Here is a 23,999-nt window from a genome sequence, read left to right as displayed (position 1 = left end):
CAGGAGATGGATCTCTGCAGGAACAATGAAGATCTCCATTTTTTTTTCTCTTTCCCGCATTTGCAGTGGGGAGGTGCAATCTGTCAGCCTATCAGCAGCGCACACACGGAGCGAAGTGCTTTTTTTCACACAAGCAAGGGCATGTGTCATTGGCAGTGTATGTCACATGTCCTTGCCCTATAAGACCAAGCCATTTTCCCCGTCGCCACCATTTTCTCACTGCTGCAGCTGCGTGTTAGACGGCACCGCTGTTGCTGTGTGCGCTATACCTTGTTAATTTCAAGCCAATTTTCGCACAAATCTACAGATAGCTTGGGAGTAGGGAATAGTTGTGATTGCAGTCCTTTTAAGGACTAGGTTACAGCATTTCCTACGACTTTTATCAGGCAGGTCTGTGCTCTTAAATAGATAGATTGTGGGAGTAAAGACTAATTGTAATTGGAGTCCTTATCAGGACTAGGTTACATCAGTTCCTATCAGTTTTTGCCAGGCAGGTCTGTGCCAGTGCTGTGCAAGTTTTTTTCACAGCATTTGGCTGAATCTAGCAAAGCTAATCCTTTTTGGCCTATTGCAGAGTGTGTTAGTCAGTGGAGTAGCCTATCTGTGTTGCAAGATATACCACCTGTGTATAGAATACCAATTTTTTTACTGCACCTAGTGAAGTAAAATCTTTTGGGCATAGCATCATTCTATTAGTCCATCTATACTGACCTCCATCAGGTTGCAAATTGAATATAATTTTTTTCTGCATCTAGCTCTGAAAAAATATTGGGCTTCTAGCTGTGTGTGGGACTTGTTCTATTAATCCATCTATACAGACCTCCATCAGGTTGCAAACTGAATATATTTTTTTCTGCATCTACCTCTGAAAAAATATTGGGCTTCTAGCTGTGTGTGGGACTTGTTCTATTAATCCATCTATACAGACCTCCATCAGGTTGCAAACTGAATATATTTTTTTCTGCATCTACCTTTGAAAAAATATTGGGCTTCTAGCTGTGTGTGGGACTTGTTCTATTAATCCATCTATACAGACCTCCATCAGGTTGCAAACTAAATATATTTTTTTCTGCATCTACCTCTGAAAAAATATTGGGCTTCTAGCTGTGTGTGGGACTTGCTGTATTAGTCCATCTATACTGACCTCCATCAGGTTGCAAACTGAATATAATTTTTTTCTGCATCTACCTCTGAAAAATTATTTGGCCTTCTAGCTGTGTGTGGGACTTGTTCTATTAGTCCATCTATACTGACCTCCATCAGGTTGCAAATTGAATATAATATTTTTCTGCATCTAGCTCTGAAAAAATGTTTGGCCTTCTAGCAGTGTGTGGGACTTATACTGACCTCCATCAGGTTGCAAACTGAATATATTTTTTTCTGCATCTACCTCTGAAAAAATATTGGGCTTCTAGCTGTGTGTGGGACTTGTTCTATTAATCCATCTATACAGACCTCCATCAGGTTGCAAACTAAATATATTTTTTTCTGCATCTACCTCTGAAAAAATATTGGGCTTCTAGCTGTGTGTGGGACTTGCTGTATTAGTCCATCTATACTGACCTCCATCAGGTTGCAAACTGAATATAATTTTTTTCTGCATCTACCTCTGAAAAATTATTTGGCCTTCTAGCTGTGTGTGGGACTTGTTCTATTAGTCCATCTATACTGACCTCCATCAGGTTGCAAATTGAATATAATATTTTTCTGCATCTAGCTCTGAAAAAATGTTTGGCCTTCTAGCAGTGTGTGGGACTTATACTGACCTCCATCAGGTTGCAAACTGAATATATTTTTTTCTGCATCTACCTCTGAAAAAATATTGGGCTTCTAGCTGTGTGTGCGACTTGTTCTATTAATCCATCTATACAGACCTCCATCAGGTTGCAAACTGAATATATTTTTTTCTGCATCTACCTCTGAAAAAATATTGGGCTTCTAGCTGTGTGTGGGACTTGTTCTATTAGTCCATCTATACTGACCTCCATAAGGTTGCAAACTGAATATAATTTTTTTCTGCATCTACCTCTGAAAAAATATTTGGGCTTCTAGCTGTGTGTGGGACTTGTTCTATTAGTCCATCTATACTGACCTCCATCAGGTTGCAAATTGAATATAATATTTTTCTGCATCTAGCTCTGAAAAAATGTTTGGCCTTCTAGCAGTGTGTGGGACTTGTTCTATTAGTCCATCTATACTGAACTCCATCAGGTTGCAAACTGAATATAATTTTTTTCTGCATCTACCTCTGAAAAAATATTTGGGCTTCTAGCTGTGTGAGGGACTTGTTCTATTAGTCCATCTATACTGACCTCCATAAGGTTGCAAACTGAATATAATTTTTTTCTGCATCTACCTCTGAAAAAATATTTGGCCTTCTAGCTGTGTGTGGGACTTGTTCTATTAGTCCATCTATACTAACCTCCATAAGGTTGCAAACTGAATATAATTTTTTTCTGCATCTAGCACTGAAAAAATATTTGGCCTTCTAGCAGTGTGTGGGACTTGTTCTATTAGTCATCTATACTGACCTCCATCAGGTTGCAAATTCAAAATAATTTTTTGTCTGCATCTACCTCTGAAAAAATATTTGGCCTTCTAGCAGTGTGTGGGACTTGTTCTACTAGTCCATCTATACTGACCTCCATCAGGTTGCAAAATGAATATAATTTTTTTCTGCATCTAACTCTGAAAAAATATTTGGCCTTCTAGCAGTGTGTGGGTCTCATTGTATTAGGCCATCTATACCAAGCTCCACCAGCTTTTCAATTAATAATAATTTTTCGCTGCATCTAGCCCTGAAAATAATTTTTCTTCCCAATAGTGGTAGCAATAGAAATATGGGGCGCGCTCCTGGCTTACAAAAATATACGCTTCATAACAAAAAACACCAGCTTAGCGCACTGCATTAATAAGATGGCATCATCGTCTCTCCCAGTGCTAGGCCTACTACCCAGGCTAGCATTCCTGTGCCTAAAACACAATGTATGGGTCCGCGCTAGCCACTATGCTGAGGGGTCTAAAGCTGCTGCTAACGCTTTATAACAATTCAATTGGCAGATTTTCACAGAGCTCTTCCACAATGCCCACCCATCGGGACAACAGTTGCCCACCTTCCCTATGGGATCTAGTGGCGAATAGTTGATGCCATTAATCAGAGCGTCAGTTGCCCCGTCGACGTGGCAAGCATACGGTAAGGCATGGGAAGAGTGGACACGACTAGTAGCAGGCAGACGGGTTGACCAATGTGAACAAGCCAGATCACAAGTCACCATAGAATTTCTCCACCAGCTAATGATGAGGGGCATATCAGGGGCGTCAGCGCAGCGGTGTCTGACCGGAGTAGCATTTCACTTCCAACTACTGAATTGGGGAGATGTGACAAAGATTCATCATCAGACAATCCATAAAAGGGTGGAAAAGGGGTCAGCCAAGTCAGGAGTGTAGACGTCCCGTCCCGTGTCACTAAAACTGATTTCTCACATCATATCCCTAACACCATTAACATGACACTCACAATTTGAAGCAACACTACTGTCTACTGCATTTGTGATCGCCTTCTTCGGGGCGCTATGCATAAGCGAATTAGTCCCTCAATCCAAAATTAGCACCAGTGGAGGCTTATTACACCAGGACGTAGTCATAGGCAATAATGCAATACGTCTACGCATACACAAATCGAAAATGGTTCCAGCGGGCAGGGGCACTTGGGTACTTCTACAACCCACAAACGGTACACTGAGTCGGGTAACAATAGTAAAACCATATCTAACCATCAGATCACAAAGTAATTTGTTCCTATCACATATTGATGGGACGCCATTATCAAGATACCAGTTCCAAGCTATATTTAATAAATGCATAACATCGGCAGGGAACCACCCCAAAGATTACGGGACACACTCATTCCGCATAGGCGCGGCCACAGAAGCAGCAAGAGCAGGACTGTCAGAAACGGAAGTTCAGAGGATAGAGAGATGGTGATCCACGTGTTTGGCAAGATACATAAGACCGGACTTGTTATCCTAACGTGGTTTGTTTCTTTTACAGGTGACGCTAAGCCAACAGTGTGGGTGATAGGCCACTCGTATATATATTGGGCAGATTAAAGGGCGAAAGTCCGCCCAGGCGGGAGGAAATTAGAGTTTCATAACACATATTTCAACTGGAGAGGTATTAGAGGCCTGCTATGGCCACAGGTACTAATGGAGGTAATCAAGGTAGGGAGAGAGGCAAGATGTCTGGTCATCTTTGTTATACAGGCCGGGGGAAACAACCTAGGTCATCACAAGAGCACATAACTAATGGCAATAATGAAACTAGACACTGAGCACTTCAGAGAATTTTTCACAAAACTAGCTATAGTATGGTCAGAGATTGTGCCGATAGCGGTATGGCAAGGTGCGCGAGACATCACGGCCATCGAACGGACAAGGCGGGTAATAAATATTCGGATGGCAAAATTTAGAAGAGACAGAGGCGGTGTAGTGGTACGACACCGACAACTGGAAGGAGATAAAGCAGGCCTCATACGGCCCGACGGTGTTCACTTAATGGATATTGGACTGGACATATTCCTGTCAGGACTCCAGGACGGAGTGGAACAAGCGTTAAGAGTGATGGGTGGGGGTCAGAGTCCTGCATACGAGTACGCAGGATCCTCCGTGGCCTGGAAATAGAAAGGACATGTTGGAGAGTTACACTTGTTGGCCAAGTTGCCGGAGTGGAGACCCAGGGCATGCTGCAACAAGCTGAATTATTTTAGAAATAAAATGTCTTTCTAATGGAATGAGTATAAAGAGTTAATAAAGCTGTGACCGATCCTCACCCATCCAGTTGTAAGAGTTACATTATTGTATTGTCAAGGAAAGGGGGGCGGTAGGGGGGCTGAGCGTCTGGGTTTGGTTGGGGGTCCCCACAGTCTGCCTAGGCTAGATGCATTTAAAAATTCTTATTAGATACACAGGCGGTGCAGCTTGCTTCGCAGCTGGGCTACTACGCCCAAAGTATTGCCTAGGCTAGATGCAGTTAAAAATTCTACGCTGACTAGCAGACACTGAAGATTTGGAGCAGACCTCTGAGTAAACAGCTCTTCAGACTCAATCATCTGTGTTACCCCAAGCCATAGTGTATGTAGTTTCTTACAGTTAAAAGGGGGGGGGGCGACCCAACCCACCTGGAATTGACGATGCCAACGTCACGTAAGACACAGCAAGGGGACTCCAAAAAGAGTTTCCATTTTTTCCCAAAATTGTGGCACAGACACCACTTAACCCTAGGACGCATACCTGGGGCCTCGCAGTCCCGCCCTGTTAATTGTTTTCTATTTTCTGCAAGATTACTTTAGTTAGAATTTTGAAACTCTAGGTATTCTTCATGCATATAGTTGTTTGTCATTTGAGTTTGAGTTATTCAATGTTATTTGCACACGGGCCTAAAAGGCCCCAGGTATATGAAAGTGTAGATTTTTATGGTCATGCGTTCTAGGGTTAAGTGGCATCAATTGCCCCACAGTTGCTTAAAACGGTTGGTGAGGTGATATTACCAAATCCTCAAGCTTTTAGCCTCCCAAGGATAACACAGGATTAGAAAAGTCCTTGCGAATCCATGATTTGTTCATCTTTATGAACGTGAGTCTGTCTACATTCTCAGTGGACAGCCGCGTGCGCTTATCTGTCAGCACACCATCAGCAGCGCTGAACACACGTTCAGAGAGAACACTGGCTGCAGGGCATGACAAGATCTCCAAGGCGTGAGTGGCGAGCTCCGGCCATTTTTCCAGATTGGAATACCAAAATGAGCAAGGGTCCAGTGACACAGTCATGGCTTCGATGTTCACTTGGAGATACTCCTGCACCATCCTCTCTAGGCATTGACTATGTGTCAGACTTCTTGTCTCCTGTGGCCTTGCAAAGGATGGTCTAAAAAAGTGGTGAAACGATTTCACAAAATTGCTGTTACCAGCAGATACTGTGTTACTGTTACGGTTTGAGTGATGAAGACTCGACAGTCCCGCGGTTGGCAAGTTAGAACTGTGAGATTCACTTCGTGCACCACTGGTGTTTTGTGGAAAAGCACATGTAAGATTCTGCAACAGCGTCTGCAGATACTCCTGCATGCGTCAATCCCTTTTTATGGCAGGAATTATTTCGGCAAATTTACTTTTGTACCGGGGATCTAAGAGTGAGGCAACCCAGTAGTCGAGATTACTTCGAATTCTGCAATCTGAGGGTCATGTTGCAGGTAGTGCAGCAAGAAGGCACTCATGTGTCTTGCGCATCCAGGAGGACCAAGTCCTTGTTGTGTTGGTAGCGAGGTAAGAATCATGCTTCTTTCCTCTGCCCTCTCCCCCCAACCTCGCACAACAGAAATGTGATCAAGGTCTCCCTCATCTGATGAGTCTTCCATGCCCATCGCCAGTTCATCCTCCACTTCTTCCTCGGCTCCTGCACCTTCCTCAACAGTTTGGCTGCTACCATGCGCCCTGTTTAATCCCTCTCCCCCACCCTCCCATGCCTGCCTCCTTGGTGCTGCCAACCGTCTGGACCTTGGAGATGTTATCCCTTCCGCATACGACTCCTCCTCTACTTCCTCCACCTCCTCTTGTCTGACCACCTGACTCTGAATTCTGTTTAATGTGTGCTCCAGCATGTAAATCACCGGAATAGTTATGCTGATAATGGCATCGTCGTCAGCACTAAACATCTTCGTCGCCATTTCAAAACTGTGCAGAAAGGTGTGTGGCGCCCCTGAGGGTGCAGTCACCACAGAGTTACTGCATCTCACCCAGAGGTGTGGTATCTCACCCTCAGGTAAGGAAGGCGTATGGCTCGGGACCCTAACACCTGCATCCAACACATACCCGCAGTGGGGTTAGGGCGAGATTGCTCCTAAGGGAGAGCACAGTCCCAGGTCCCTAGCTGGTGGGAGGATCCTATGTAGTGGGTGCTTAGGGGAGCAGCTTAGGGGAGCACATGACAGGGAGAGTATAAATAGGAAGCCATCTTAGAAAGAGCAAGCCAGTCAGAGGAGGAAAAGTGACAGGAGCAGAGGCTCGGCATGAGCTCTGCTCCGGGGGCGGGCCTAGCCTGGGAGGCCCAGGACTGAAGGAGAGAAGAGAGGAGTGGGAGCAGGAAGGCTCCAGGAACCGAAGGGACCCTAGGGCTACGGGCCGTGCAGAAGGCCACCTGTACTCCCGCTGCTACCAGGAGGTAGAGGGGTCAGGCCAGATAAGGGGAACCGGTCCCTCAACTAGAGGAGAAACAGCAAGGCTCAACTAGAAACCGGAGGCTGCAGCATTTCATGTACTGCAGGCAAAAGTCCACACCAGTCTCACTAAGAAGGTAGCCACATAGGACCCAGGGGACGGAACACAAGTCGCCCGCCAAGGCCCGAGGATACCGGATAGAAGTGTCACTGGGTGTGAGGTGCAGGGAGAAGGCCAGAGAAAGGACACACAGAAGGGGGTCCTGCTAAGTACTCCGGAGCTATCTGGGGGTGGACTGAGCCCCTCACTGAGTACGCACAGCACGACGGGTGAGATAGCTCTGGTACCTGTAATCTGGACTGCAACAACTGTGAGTAAAGATCTTGGGATTGCATCACATGGACTCTGTGTTCATTACTGACTCCCTGCACTACAACCACCATCATCCACCCACACTGCCCTGAAGCTACACTCTTCCTGTGGTGAGTAATAATACCATTGCAGCAAAACCACCAGCTTCAGAGGACTGTTCCGCAGCGGCGGCCCCTTTGGCCGCACTCCACAGGTGGCGTAGTCGGACATTATAAAATCCATATATACAAATTACCGTTGGATTGACCGCCCTGGGTCACGGACCGGGTCACCGCCACAGTGACTACAACCCCCAGCGTCTACCGGCCCGGCTCCGGGTACCCCACGGCCCAGGGGGCGCGTCAACTTCATAGGTCCCTGATCTGAGACCACTCCTGCTGTGTGATTTGCCCCACCTCTGGATCTCGTTGGCCCAGGCTATACGTCAGAAACTATTGCACCAGGGCTTGTCGGTGCTGCCACAGTCGCTGCAACATGTGCAGAGTTGAATTCCACCGTGTCGGCACATCGCATTTCAGCCGGTGAACTGGCAGGCCCAATGACTAGTGTTGAGCATTCCGATACTGAAATATCGGGTATCGGCCGATATTCACTGTATCGGAATTCCGATACTTAATTCCGATACTTTTATAATATCGAATACCGGAATCGGAAGTTCCCATAATGCCTGCGCTCTGCAGTGTCTCTGAAGGATGACAAGCTGGATGGCAGCGCTCAGCTGCGATCCAGCTTGTCATCAGAATGCCATCCCAGCGTGGGAGAATTCTCCTGATTGTTTAAAAGCCGGCGCGCGGTAAAAAGCCGCCGGCTTTTAAACAATCACGCAGCCCCATACTGCTTCCCCGCAGCCTCCCACCCCGATCCTCCGCTCCCCTCGCCACCTCCCATCCCGATCGTAAATTAGGACCGGGCGGGGAGCGCAGCACCAAGGAGCGAAGGACCCGGGCGGGGAAGCCGGCAGTGAAAAGACTTCACCGCCGGCTTTCCCGTTCTGTGCTGCGCTTTCCCGCCGGTTATTTCAAATGAACAGCTGAGGTATCAGGTGATGCCGATCAGCTGTTCATTTGAAGTAGCCGCGGTGCCCTCAGAGGGTTCATGTGAGTTCATGCTTGACTGCATGAACTCACATCAACTTTCCCACGGCCGCACAGGTCAGCCTCACCTCCCGGACCCGTCATGATTAGTGTGTGCGGGGTGTGTGTGTGTGCGGGGTGTGTGTGCGGGTGTGTGTGCGGGGTGTGTGTGTGCGGGTGTGTGTGCGGGCAGACATAGGCCGATGTGACACTACTACTCCCATCGGCCTATGTCTGTCCCCCGTCCACTCCTGCCAGCAGGATCAGCTCGATGGGAGCAGTAGTTCCCATCAGCCTGATCCTGCTATTTAAATTGCCCTACTGTGTCCCCAATAAATGTTAAATACATGTCATTGGTGGCCAGTGGTTACCTAAAAGAAATTAGTTCATACATTACCTGTCCCCGCCGATCGCCACCTAAAATAAAGTAAAAAATAAAAAACTACACCTATACTCACCAAGACACCTAATTCCCCGAAGCCATCGATCTCCTGTAATAAAATATAAAATAATAAACCACAACCTTATCCTTACCCCTCCGTAGTAGTCCACGAGTGTCCCACGAAGATCTCCAGTTCAGAGCAGCCACATAGAATGTGACCGCTCTGAACCGCTGCCGCCGCTAGAATGACGGGGCCGTAAGGGTTCACCGGAGTTCAGGCAGCGCTGCTCCGGTTAGCTCCTTTACGGCACTGCTGTATCGTGAGAAATTCCCACGGTACAGCACTGCCGTAAAGGAGGTCTCCGGAGCTGCGCTGCCTGAATGCACTCCGGTGACCTCAGTCAGTGGCTCCCGCTGCCGGGAGCGGACGTGTTCCCGGCAGCGTGAGCTTACAGCAGCCATGCACAGCTGTCACCATCTCCAGATGTGACAGCTGTGCATGGGAGATCAGCGCAGGAACGTGGACAGGTAACTATTTTTTTTTTAGTAAACTAAGAATTAAATAAAATGGTGTTTTATTTCAAATAAATTATTTTTTTCTGGGTGTAGTGTGTTTTTTCTTTTTAACACTTTGTAGGTTAGTAATGGGGGTGTCATATAGACGGCCATCATTACTAACCTGGGCTTCATGGCAGCTGGCGCTGACATGAACCCCACCACTATTACCCCCTGCCACCGCACCAGGGCAGCGTGGAAGAGCGAGGCTAAGTGCCAGAATTGGCGCATCCTATGGATGCGCCATTTCTGGGGCGGCTGACGGCTGGTGTTTCTAGCCTGGGAGGGGGCCAATATTCATGGCACCCTTCCTGAGCTATTAATATCAGCCCCCAGCTGTCTGCCTAGCCTTTGCTAGCTATTAAAATAGAGGGGACCCCACGTCATTTTTTTTTGGGGGGTCCCCCATTTTAATAGCTAGTAAAGGCTAGGTATTCAACTGGGGGCTGATATTAGTAGCCTGGGAAGCTCCGTGGGTTTTACCCCCTTCCCAGGCTTCAAACATCTGCCCCAGCCGTCTGCTTAACCTCCGCTAGAGACTAAAATTATGGGGGATCCCACGCCATTTTTTTTTTAAATAAATCCTTTATTTTAACACTAAATGACATTTGAGGACTTAATAAAGATGCAGTCCCTAAATTATTATTTATTTTTTAATAAATTTTTCCCAAAACTTTTGACGTGGGCTTCGCCATATTTTTGTATGCCAGCCAGGTACAGCATCCAGCTTCTATGAACGCGCCATTTTCCGGGGCGGCCGCGGACTGCAATTTTCAGCGGGGGGGGGGAGGGCAAAAAGCTTGGGCCTCCCTGCGCTGCAGATTCCATCCCCCAGCTGCCTAGTTGTACCTGGCTGGACACAAAAATAGGGAGAAGCTCCACGTTTTTTTTTTTTTAATTATTTCATGAAATTCATGGAATAATTAAGAAAAAAAGGGCTTCCCTATATTGTTGTGTCCGGCTAGGTACAAATAGGCAGCTGGTGGTTGGGGGCAGCCCGTTCCTGCCTGCTGTACCTGGCTGGACACAAATATAGTGTGAAGCCCCACGTCAATTTTTTTTTAATTATTTCAGGAAATTCATGAAATAATTAAAAAAAAATTATGTGGGGCTTCGCCCTATAATTGTGTCCAGCCAGGTACAGCAGGCAGGAACGGGCTGCCCCCAACCACCAGCTGCCTATTTGTACCTAGCCGGACACAACAATATAGGGAAGCCCTTTTTTTCTTAATTATTCCATGAATTTCATGAAATAATAAAAAAAAAAATGTGTGGCGCTTCGCCCTATTTTTGTGTCCAGCCAGGTACAACTAGGCAGCTGGGGGCTGGAATCTGCAGCGCAGGGAGACCCAAGCTTTCTGGGTCCCACCCGCTGCAAATTGCAGTCCGCAGCCGCCCCGGAAAATGGCGCGTTCATAGAAGCGCCATCTTCTGGCGCTGTACCCAACTCATCCAGGGCCCTGGTGCGGTGGCTCACTGGGTAATAAAGGGGTTAAGGCCAGCTTGGCATTATCAGCTGGCCCTAAGCCCGAAATTCATGGGGTCACGCCAATATTAGACATGACCGCCATGAATTTCTAGTAAAGTATTTAAAAAAAACACAAACACCCAGAAAAAAGTCCTTTAATTGAAATAAAGACACAATTCTTTATTGTTCTAAATTAAACCATACTTACCGCCACACCCATTCCAGCTGAAGCCAACGATCTCCTGCAATAAAAGTAAAATAATAAAGCAACCTCATCCTTACCTTTCCATGGTTCCCAGGACAGCTTCAGCTCTGCTACATCGAGATGACAGGCTGGACCGCAGCAGAACGCTGCCATCCAGCCTGTCATCCCGCGGACACTGAGAAGCGCAGGCATGCTTGCGCTCCTCAGTGTCTTTCTGTGACGTCATCCAGATGAGCCGAGGTCATGTCCAATGAACTCAGCTCACCTCATGCACGTCACTGACAGCGTGGGAAAATTCTCCTGCACTCAGCGCTTCAGCGTGAGAATTCTCCCACGCTGTCAGTGACGTGCATGAGGTGCGCCGAGTTCATGGGACATGACCTCACCTCATGCACGTCACTGACAGCGTGGGAAAATTCTCACGCTGAAGCGCTGAGTGCAGGAGAATTCTCCCACGCTGTCAGTGACGTACATGAGGTGAGCCGAGTTCATTGTCGGCTCATCTGGATGCCGTCACAGCCAGACACTGAGGAGTGGAAGTATGCCTGCGCTTCTCAGTGTCTGCGGGATGACAGGCTGGATGGCAGCGTTCTGCTGCGGTCCAGCCTGTCATCTCGATGTAGCAGAGCTGGAGCCGTCGTGGGAGCCATGGAAAGGTAAGGATGAGGTTGCTTTATTATTTTTCTTTTATTGCAGGAGATCGTTGGCTTCAGCTGGAATGGGCGTGATGGTAAGTATGGTTTAATTTAGAACAATAAAGAATTGTGTGTTTATTTCAATTAAAGGACTTTTTTCTGGGTGTTTGTGTTTTTTTTAAATACTTTACTAGAAATTCATGGTGGTCATGTCTAATATTGGCGTGACCCCATGAATTTCGGGCTTAGGGCCAGCTGATAATGCCAAGCTGGCCTTAACCCCTTTATTACCCAGTGAGCCACCGCATCAGGGCCCTGGATGAGTTGGGTACAGCGCCAGAAGATGGCGCTTCTATGAACGCGCCATTTTCCGGGGCGGCTGCGGACTGCAATTTGCAGCGGGTGGGGCCCAGAAAGCTTGGGCCTCCCTGCGCTGCAGATTCCAGCCCCCAGCTGCCTAGTTGTACCTGGCTGGACACAAAAATAGGGCGAAGCTCCACGTTTTTTTTTTTTTAAATTCATGAAATTCATGGAATAATTCAGAAAAAAAGGGCTTCCCTATATTGTTGTGTCCGGCTAGGTACAAATAGGCTGCTGGTGGTTGGGGGCAGCCCGTTCCTGCCTGCTGTACCTGACTGGACACAAATATAGGGCGAAGCCCCACATCAATTTTTTTAAATTATTTCATGAATTTCCTGAAATGATTTAAAAAAAATTGACGTGGGGCTTCGCACTATATTTGTGTCCAGCCAGGTACAGCAGGCAGGAACGGGCTGCCCCCAACCACCAGCTGCCTATTTGTACCTGGTTGGACACAACAATATAGGGAAGCCCTTTTTTTCTTAATTATTTCATGAATTTCATGAAATAATTAAAAAAAAAAAATACGTGAAGCTTCTCCCTATTTTTGTGTCCAGCCAGGTACAACTAGGCAGCTGGGGGATGGAATCTGCAGCGCAGGGAGGCCCAAGCTTTCTGCCCCCCCCCCTCCCCCCGCTGAAAATTGCAGCGCGCAGCCACCCCGGAAAATGGCGCGTTCATAGAAGCTGGATGCTGTACCTGGCTGGCATACAAAAATATGGCGAAGCCCACGTCAAAAGTTTTGGGAAAAATTAATTAAAAAATAAATAATAATTTAGGGACTGCATCTTTATTAACTCCTCAAATGTCATTTAGTGTTAAAATAAAGGACTTATTTTAAAAAAAATTGACGTGGGGCTTCGCCCTATATTTGTGTCCAGCCAGGTACAGCAGGCAGGAACAGGCTGCCCCCAACCACCAGCTGCCTATTTGTACCTGGCCGGACACAACAATATAGGGAAGCCCTTTTTTAAAAAAATTATTTCATGAAATAATTAAAAAAAAATTGACGTGGGGCTTCGCACTATATTTGTGTCCAGCCAGGTACAGCAGGCAGGAATGGGCTGCCCCCAACCACCAGCTGCCTATTTGTACCTGGTTGGACACAACAATATAGGGAAGCCCTTTTTTTCTTAATTATTCCATGAATTTCATGAAATAATTTAAAAAAAAAATGCGTGGGGCTTCGCCCTATTTTTGTGCCCAGCCAGATACAACTAGGCAGCTGGGGGCTGGAATCCGCAGCGCAGGGAGACCCAAGCTTTCTGGGCCACCCCCGCTGCAAATTGCAGTCCGCAGCCGCCCCAGAAAATGGCGCGTTCATAGAAGCGCCATCTTCTGGCGCTGTACCCAACTCATCCAGGGCCCTGGTGCGGTGGCTCACTGGGTAATAAAGGGGTTAAGGCCAGCTTGGCATTATCAGCTGGCCCTAAGCCCAAAATTCATGGGGTCACGCCAATATTAGACATGACCACCATGAATTTCTAGTAAAGTATTTAAAAAAACACAACACCCAGAAAAAAGTCCTTTAATTGAAATAAACACACAATTCTTTATTGTTCTAAATTAAACCATACTTACCACCACGCCCATTCCAGCTGAAGCCAACGATCTCCTGCAATAAAAGTAAAATAATAAAGCAACCTCATCCTTACCTTTCCATGGCTCCCACGACAGCTTCAGCTCTGCTACATCGAGATGACAGGCTGGACCGCAGCAGAACGCTGCCATCCATCCTGTCATCCCGCAGACACTGAGAAGCGCAGGCATACTTCCACTCCTCAGTGTCTGGCTGTGACGGCATCCAGATGAGCCGAGGTCATGTCCAATGAACTCCGCTCACTTCATGTACGTCACTGACAGCGTGGGAAAATTCTCCTGCACTCAGCACTTCAGCGTGAGAATTTTCCCACGCTGTCAGTGACGTGCATGAGGTGAGCTGAGTTCATTGGACATGACCTCACCTCATGTATGTCACTGACAGCGTGGGAGAATTCTCACGCTGAAGCGCTGAGTGCAGGAGAATTTTCCCACGCTGTCAGTGACGTGCATGAGGTGAGCTGAGTTCATTGGACATGAACTCGGCTCATCTGGATGACGTCACAGAGAGACACTGAGGAGCGCAAGCATGCCTGCGCTTCTCAGTGTCTGCGGGATGACAGGCTGGATGGCAGCTTTCTGCTGCGGTCCAGCCTGTCATCTCGATGTAGCAGAGCTGAAGCTGTCCTGGGAACCATCGAAAGGTAAGGATGAGGTTGCTTTATTATTTTTCTTTTATTGCAGGAGATCGTTGGCTTCAGCTGGAATGGGCGTGATGGTAGGTATGGTTTAATTTAGAACAATAAAGGATTGTGTCTTTATTTCAATTAAAGGACTTTACTCTGGGTGTTTGTGTTTTCTTTTAACTTTGACTATGGGGTTAGTAATGGGGGTGTCTTATAGACGCCTCTCCATTACTAACCTGGGCTTGATGTCAGCTGGCATTATAAGCTGACATCAACCCCAACCCTATTACCCCCTGCCACCGCACCAGGGCAGCGTGGAAGAGCGAGGCTAAGTGCCAGAATTGGCGCATCCTATGGATGCGCCATTTCTGGGGCGGCTGACGGCTGGTGTTTCTAGCCTGGGAGGGGGCCAATATTCATGGCACCCTTCCTGGGCTATTAATATCAGCCCCCAGCTGTCTGCCTAGCCTGTGCTAGCTATTAAATTAGGGGGGACCCCACGTCATTTTTTTGGGGGGGTCCCCCATTTTAATAGCTAGTAAAGGCTAGGTATTCAGCTGGGGGCTGATATTAGTAGCCTGGGAAGCTCCGTGGGTATTACCCCCTTCCCAGGCTTCAAACATTTGCCCCAGCTGTCTGCTTAACCTCCGCTAGAGCCTAAAATTAAGGGGAACCCCACGCCAATTTTTTTTTAAATAAATCCTTTATTTTAACACTAAATGACAAGTACAGTAATCAACACTGTCACTGTACTTCATATATATGTGACTGACATGTTTCTATCTATCTAATCTATGTGTGATTCTCTATTCCTTCTATTCTAAATTGTCGGGTACAGATGCTGAATTGCCGGCCGGCTTTCTTAAAGAGACGGTGCATGAAAACACTATTATTTTTTTAAATAAATCCTTTACACTAAATGACAAGTTCTGTAAGCAACACTGTCACTGTACTTCTTATATATGTGACTGACATGTTTCTATCTATCTAATCTATGTGTGAAGCTCTATTCTGTCTGTTATAAATTGTCGGGTACAGATGCTGAATTGCCGGCCGGCTTTTTTAAAGAGACGGTGCACGAAAACACTAATATTTTTTTTAATAAATCCTTTACACTAAATGACAAGTACAGTAAGCAACACTGTCACTGTACTTCATATATATGTGACTGACATGTTTCTATCTATCTAATCTATGTGTGAAGCTCTATTCTTTCTGTTGTAAATTGTCGGGTACCGGTGAATGCCGCTGATGAATTGCCGGCTTTTCATGTCATTCTACATTATTCTTAGTTGTTTTACTTCATGTAGAATTAACCTACAAGGAAAGAAAGGGTTTATTTTCATTCCGATATTTGTGTCCCATTGACTTGCATTGGTTTCCGGTATCGGAATCGGCGATATCCGATACTTTTTGGGTATCGGCCCGATCCAATCCGATACGATATTTCCTGATATCGGAAGGTATCGCTCAACACTACCAATGACTTCTGTAGAGATGTAAGTCGTTGAGCTGCGGGATGCGAATGGCGGAAGTGAGCACACAGCGACCGTGCCCTCTGCAGAAGGCCATCTAGTCCGGGATAGTGGGCTAAAAATTTATGGACAACCAGGTTCAACACGTGAGCCATACAAGGCACGTGTGTAACATTGCCCCGGCGAAGGGCCGCACCCAGGTTTGCAGCATTGTCGCACACGGCCTTCCCTGGTTGCAGGTCCAGTGGAGACAACCATTCATGAAACTGGGTTTCCAGAGCTGACCACAAGTCCTCAGCTGTGTGACTCACAATTCCCAGACATTTCAAAGTAAACACTGATGCCGTTGAGCCCTGCTGCCAGCATAGTAAGGAGGTGCGCAGTTAGAAAGCAGGTGGCATTACCAGACAGGCTTTGGGTGCAGGTGGAGGACCGAGAGGAGGTTGAGGAGGCAGAAGCAGTGGAGGAACTTCTAGATAAAGAGGATTGACGTACAACTCGCGGGGACGGCAAGACTTGGACAGCAGCCCCTTGTCCTGCTGTCACCATAGTTACCCAGTGCCCTGTCAGCGACATGTAATGCCCCTGTCCATGCCTACTCGTCCAAGTGTCTGTGGTGAAATGCACCCTGTCACACACAGAGTTTATCAAAGAAGCGGTGATGTTGTGTGCGACATGCTGGTGGAGCGCAGGCACACCTTTCTTTGAGAAGTAGTGCCAACTGGGCATCTGGTACTGGGGCACTGCGACGGACATAAGGTCTCAAAAATCCACTGTGTCCTCCAGGCGGAAAGGCAGCATTTCTGTAGCCAACAGCTTGCAGATGGTGAAATTCAACCTCTTAGCTTTCTCATGGCTAGGAGGAAATGGTCTTTTACTTGTCCACATCTGAGGGACCGAGGGCTGGCTGTTGTGCTTTGACGGGGTTGAGTAGGGTGTCCCTGGCAAACTGCCGGTCTGTGAGGAAGATGCAGGCGGACATGTTAGGTTGCCTTGATCCAAAGGTGGTGCTCTCGATGTCAGAGAGCTCTCAACACCAGCAGGTGTTTCCACTTCCCAATGAACTGACGACCTGCCAATCACACTGGCTGTTGCAGGTAAAGAGGTGGCAGGTCTGCGTCCAAAAACATGTGTGACTGCTGTCCCCCCAGTCACAGAGGATGAAGAGGCCGCGGATGCACAAGATGGGGCAGACGGTGGTTGGCCCAGCCTGCTAGGCCGCATTGTAGCACAGTGAGCTTCCCACTGCAACTTATGCTTCATATCCATGTGACGGTACATGCATGAAGTACTCAAACTATGGATTTTTTGGCCTCTACTTAGCTTTTGGTGACAAATATTACAGATAACACGAGTTGGGTCATCCTTATCGATCTGAATAAATGCCCAGGCTATGCAAGGCTTAGAGCCCATGCGACCTGAAGAGCCACTACGACTTGTGGTCAGAGGCGGAGTTGTGGTTGAGGATGCAGTTGTTGACGTGCTTCCAGTACTCCGTCTCTGTCCAGGAAGGCGCAACCTAACCTTGTCGTCAATAGCATCTGTGACGCCCCGCTGCGCTTGGTATCACAGATCCTAGAAGAGTGTATTGATGGAATCCTCCACAAGAGGCCCCCATAAACATTCACACATCTCCACCTTCCACCTCAGACCAGCAGAGGGAGCCCGTTAGGGATATAAATAGGGAAGGTGGAGCTAGGCAGTTCAGTTCCTCTGAAGAGTTCCTGCAGTAGAGAAGCCTAAGAGAGGTCAGTCTGCAGTGGAGCTCAGTCTAGTCTAGAGAACTCAGTTAATAGTTCAGCAGTGGAGCACGAGGCTCCTGCTAGCTAGATTCAGGGAGCCCAGATAGAGCTTAAGGTGTGCCGGCGTCATAAGATCGGTGAAGCGCGGCAAGCTGCCGTTAGTGTGTATAGCCTATTGAGGGCCCGAGTAGGCCGAAGGCGAGTGGCGAGTTAGTACATAAGGGGCAGAGGAGCTTAACCAGCTCACCCCGAAGCATTTACCGGACACCGGATCCGAGCTTACCGGGATCTCTATGACCCAGTAAGGCATAACCGGAATCCCTGGAGAACTACAAGTCCCAGGATCGCTAAGGTGCTGATACGTAACAGAGCCAGGAGACGTTTAGGCCCCGCATACTGGGAGCGTGAACTTCAAGAGAAGGCCCTACCACAAGGTCAGCCAGCGCAGGACAGAGACAAAGTTAGGCCTAGCTCCAGGCAGGTCAGAAACTTACTGCGCAGAGGCAAGAAACAGGAGGCCCTACACCCGCTCATTGGGGAAGATCCTGATATGCACCCTTCACCCTACAGTGCTCCAGGATGTGCCTGAATTTCCTCCAGTAAAAGGTACTGAAGTGACTACCGTGTCCGTTTCCGTTCTTGCTCTGACCCAGCTGGGTCTCGCCTGTCCTGCATTCCCCATGCATACGCTGCCCTGAGACCTAGCTCCACCTGTGGGGAGCTATACCATCGAGCTGCCTTATCACGGGCCTCAGTGGACTGCTGCAGCGCTGGTGCTTCTCACCAGATACCACAGGTGGTGTCACAAACTCTTATAAAATTAACAATTATCCACCCTTTTAAAGAGTGACCCCAGGGTACGGGCCAGGGAGCCGACCACCCCGACATCCCAAAAGCCAGGCAATGGCCCGGGTGACCTCATCGACTGGCTGACTGTGGGTTGACAGTAAGTGGGATCTCCAACCTTGTCATCATCACCCTGTGTGTTATCACACCCGTCGTCCTCAAAGCCAACCTCTTCCTGCCCTGACCGAAAAGTCAAGTTGTCGCTCCAATCAGGTATTTGAGTCTCATCATCGTCTTCATCATTGTCTCCACCAACAGGAGTTACAGTTTGGGAACGAGGGTCTACATTATGCTCAGAACCTTCTTCATCTGGTCCTGGATCCGACTTATAAAGATTCTGGGCATCAGTGCAGATCATTTCCTCGTCTGGATTAACAGAAGCTCTGGAGCAGACCTCCGTTTCCCAGGCTATAGTATGAGTAAACAGCTGTGCAGACTCAACCATCTGTGTTACCCCATACTCAGACGAGCAGCTGGAGACTTGGGAGCTGTGAGGAAGCAAGTGCGATTGGGGTGACACCTCAGAGGACTGGAGTATTTGTGATGTTGAAGTTGAGGTGGAGGAGAGCCCACTTGAAGGAGCACTTGATATCCGCTGAAGCACCTGCTGTTTTTGTGCCTCATCTGGAATTTGTAGCGATGGGCGTGTCCGTAACAAAGGGATCGTATCACATTGTCCACGAAAAGAAGTCGACATGTTAGTTTGGCTGGAAGATGGTCTTTCTTCTGCAGATGTTACTCCCCCCCCACTGCGGGGGGCTCGACCCACCAGCGGACAGGCACCAGTATTAGGAGAGGGGGGCTGGCCGTCAGGGTCCACCGCGGCTCTGGCACAAACCCGGCGACACGGAGGTGGCACGGGCAGGAACGGACTGGCCGTGTCGGCTTCTCACTTTTTGGATTTTAGAAGGGCATGACATGCCTATATCTGTGTCTCCCCCTCCTTTTACTCCTCCACCTCTTTTATTTTCGCATGACTATATGTACTTGTCACTTTTCCATGTGTTAGTTATGTCTTCTGAGCAGTTTGTCAGCTTTTGGACACCTTTGAAGGTGTTTTCTATGTGTTTCTATGTGTTTTTGTTTGCCTGCCATTGGTTTTAACGGTGTTCGAAGGTGTTCGACGAACAGTTCGACGAACAGTTCGGCGAACACACGGGTGTTCGACGAACCGAACCGAACTCGAACACTACGGGGGTGGCTCAACACTATTCCCAACTTCTTACATGTATCCCTCCTCAAACCTGTTGTCCTTAATTCCTTCTCTGATGATCCAGGTACCTCTCCAGCTCCAGTCTCCGCTGAGTACGTCTTTGAGGTAGAAAATAGTGTTGAGCAAGTGTGTTCTATTAACCCTTTCGCCGAGTATGCTCAGGCCGAGCTCTGAGTATTTACAGCTGCTCGGTGATGTGTTTAAATCGCTCCCGACTCGAACTGTTCGCCAATCTTAAATTCGAGCTGTTTTGGGCGGTGTTCAAGCCGTTCGGCGAACACGAATGATTTGAAAAAAATTCGGCTGTTCGAGGTTATGTTCGATAACTGTTCGTGCACCAAAATCATAACTGGATTTTTTCTCAGTAATGCTGAAAATTAATGTTAATACATAGTTTGAGTGTACAGCGGGGCGGGTGGAGGGGCAGGGGATGGATCTCTGCAGAAATAATGAAGATCTCCATTTTTTTTTCTCATTCCCGCATTTACAGTGGGGAGGTGCAATCTGTCAGCCTATCAGCAGCGCACACACGGAGCGAACTGCTTTTTTTCACACAAGCAAGGGCATGTGTCATTGGCAGTGTTTGTCACATGTCCTTGCCCTATAATACCCAGCCATTTTCCCCGTCACCACCATTTTCTCACTGCTGCAGCTGCGTGTTAGACGGCACCGCTGTTGCTGTGTGCGCTATACTTTGTTAATTTCAAGCCAATTTTCGCACAAATCTACAGATAGCTTGGGAGTAGGGAAGAGTTGTGATTGCAGTCCTTTTCAGGACTAGGTTACATCAGTTCCTATCACTTTTTGCCAGGCAGGTCTGTGCCAGTGCTGTGCAAGTTTTTTTCACAACATTTGGCTAAATCTAGAAAAGCAAATCCTTTTTGGCCTATTGCAGAGTGTGTTAGTCAGTGGTGTTTCCTATCTGTGTTGCAAGCTACACCAACTGTGTATAGAATACAATTTTTTTTACTGCACCTAGTGAAGTAAAACCTTTTGGGCATGACATCATTCTATTAGTCCATCTATACTAACCTCCACCAGGTTGCAAATTCAATATAATTTTTTCCTGCATCGAGCTCGGAAAAAATATTTAGGCTTCTAGCAGTGTGTGGGACTTGTTCTATTAGTCCATCTATACTAACCTCCATCAGGTTGCAAATTCAATATAATTTTATTCTGCATCTAGCTCTGAAAAAATATTTAGGCTTCTAGCAGTGTGTGGGACTTGTTCTATTAGTCCATCTATACTGACCTCCATCAGGTTGCAAATTCAATATAATTTTTTTCTGCATCTAGCTCTGAAAAAATATTTAGGCTTCTAGCAGTGTGTGGGACTTGTTCTATTAGTCCATCTATACTAACCTCCATCAGGTTGCAAATTCAATATAATTTTTTTCTGCATTTAGTTCAGAAAAAATATTTAGGCTTCTAGCAGTGTGTGGGACTTGTTCTATTAGTCCATCTATACTGACCTCCATCAGGTTGCAAATTCAATATAATTTTTTTCTGCATCTAGCTCTGAAAAAATATTTCAGCTTGTAGCAGTGTGTGGGACTTGTTCTATTAGTCCATCTATACTAACCTCCATCAGGTTGCAAATTCAATATAATTTTTTTCCGCATCTAGCTCTGAAAAAATTTTTCAGCTTCTAGCAGTGTGTGGGACTTGTTCTATTAGTCCATCTATACTGACCTCCATCAGGTTGCAAATTCAATATAATTTTTTTCTGCATCTAGCTCTAAAAAATATTTAGGCTTCTAGCAGTGTGTGGGACTTGTTCTATTAGTCCATCTATACTAACCTCCATCAGGTTGCAAATTCAATATAATTTTTTTCTGCATCTAGCTCTGAAAAAATATTTCGGCTTCTAGCAGTGTGTGGGAATTGTTCTATTAGTCCATCTATACTGACCTCCATCAGGTTGCAAATTCAATATAATTTTTTTCTGCATCTAGCTCTGAAAAAATATTTCAGCTTGTAGCAGTGTGTGGGACTTGTTCTATTAGTCCATCTATACTAACCTCCATCAGGTTGCAAATTCAATATAATTTTTTTCCGCATCTAGCTCTGAAAAAATATTTCGGCTTCTAGCAGTGTGTGGGACTTGTTCTATTAGTCCATCTATACTGACCTCCATCAGGTTGCAAATTCAATATAATTTTTTTCTGCATCTAGCTCTAAAAAATATTTAGGCTTCTAGCAGTGTGTGGGACTTGTTCTATTAGTCCATCTATACTAACCTCCATCAGGTTGCAAATTCAATATAATTTTTTTCTGCATCTAGCTCTGAAAAAATATTTCGGCTTCTAGCAGTGTGTGGGAATTGTTCTATTAGTCCATCTATACTGACCTCCATCAGGTTGCAAATTCAATATAATTTTTTTCTGCATCTAGCTCTGAAAAATATTTAGGCTTCTACCAGTGTGTGGGACTTGTTCTATTAGTCCATCTATACTAACCTCCATCAGGTTGCAAATTCAATATAATTTTTTTCTGCATCTATTTCTGAAAAAATATTTCAGCTTCTAGCAGTGTGTGGGAATTGTTCTATTAGTCCATCTATACTGACCTCCATCAGGTTGCAAATTCAATATCATTTTTTTCTGCATCTAGCTCTGAAAAAATATTTCGGTTTGTAGCAGTGTGTGGGACTTGTTCTATTAGTCCATCTATACTGACCTCCATCAGGTTGCAAATTCAATATAATTTTTTTCTGCATCTAGCTCTGAAAAAAGATTTCAGCTTGTAACAGTGTGTGGGACTTGTTCTATTAGTCCATCTATACTGACCTCCATCAGGTTGCAAATTCAATATAATTTTTTTCTGCATCTAGCTCTGAAAAAATATTTCGGCTTGTAGCACGGTGTGGGACTTGTTCTATTAGTCCATCTATACTAACCTTCACCAAGTTGCAAATTCAATATAATTTTTTTCTGCATCTAGCTCTGAAAAAATATTTTTGCTTCTAGCAGTGTGTGGGACTTGTTCTATTAGTCCATCTATACTGTCCTCCATCAGGTTGCAAATTCAATATAATTTTTTTCTGCATCTAGCTCTGAAAAAATATTTCAGCTTGTAGCAGTGTGTGGGACTTGTTCTATTAGTCCATCTATACTGACCTCCATCAGGTTGCAAATTCAATATAATTTTTTTCTGCATCTAGCTCTGAAAAAATATTTCGGCTTCTAGCAGTGTGTGGGACATGTTCTATTAGTCCATCTATACTAACCTCCATCAGGTTGCAAATTCAATATAATTTTTTTCTGCATCTAGCTCTGAAAAAATATTTAGGCTTCTAGCAGTGTGTGGGACTTGTTCTACTAGTCCATCTATACTGACCTCCATCAGGTTGAAAATTCAATATAATTTTTTTCTGCATCTAGCTCTGAAAAAATATTTAGGCTTCTAGCAGTGTGTGGGACTTGTTCTATTAGACCATCTGTACTAACCTCCATCACGTTGCAAACTCAATATAATTTTTTTCTGCATCTATCTCTGAAAAAATATTTCAGCTTCTAGCAGTGTGTGGGACTTGTTCTATTAGTCCATCTATACTGACCTCCATGAGGTTGCAAATTCAATATAATTTTTTTCTGCATCTAGCTCTGAAAAAATAATTAGGCTTCTAGCAGTGTGTGGGACTTGTTCTATTAGTCCATCTATACTAACCTCCATAAGGCTGCAAATTCAATATAATTTTTTTCTGCATCTAGCTCTGAAAAAATATTTCGGCTTCTAGCAGTGTGTGGGACTTGTTCTATTAGTCCATCTATACTGACCTCCATCAGGTTGCAAATTCAATATAATTTTTTACTGCATCTAGCTCTGAAAAAATATTTCAGCTTGTAGCAGTGTGTGGGACTTGTTCTATTAGTCCATCTATACTGACCTCCATCAGGTTGCAAATTCAATATAATTTTTTTCTGCATCAAGCTCTGAAAAAATATTTCAGCTTGTAGCAGTGTGTGGGACTTGTTCTATTAGTCCATCTATACTGACCTCCATCAGGTTGCAAATTCAATATAATTTTTTCTGCATCTAGCTCTGAAAAAATATTTCAGCTTGTAGCAGTGTGTGGGACTTGTTCTATTAGTCCATCTATACCGACCTCCATCAGGTTGCAAATTCAATATAATTTTTTTCTGCATCTAGCTCTGAAAAAATATTAAGCCTTCTAGCAGTGTGTGGGACTTGTTCTATTAGTCCATCTATACTGACCTCCATCAGGTTGCAAATTCAAT

Source organism: Phyllobates terribilis, unplaced genomic scaffold (assembly GCF_046119375.1).
Source record: "Phyllobates terribilis strain yellow unplaced genomic scaffold, ASM4611937v1 Scaffold_8__6_contigs__length_399053987, whole genome shotgun sequence".
NCBI classification, from domain to species: domain Eukaryota; kingdom Metazoa; phylum Chordata; class Amphibia; order Anura; family Dendrobatidae; genus Phyllobates; species Phyllobates terribilis.
This window is presented reverse-complemented; position numbering follows the sequence as displayed.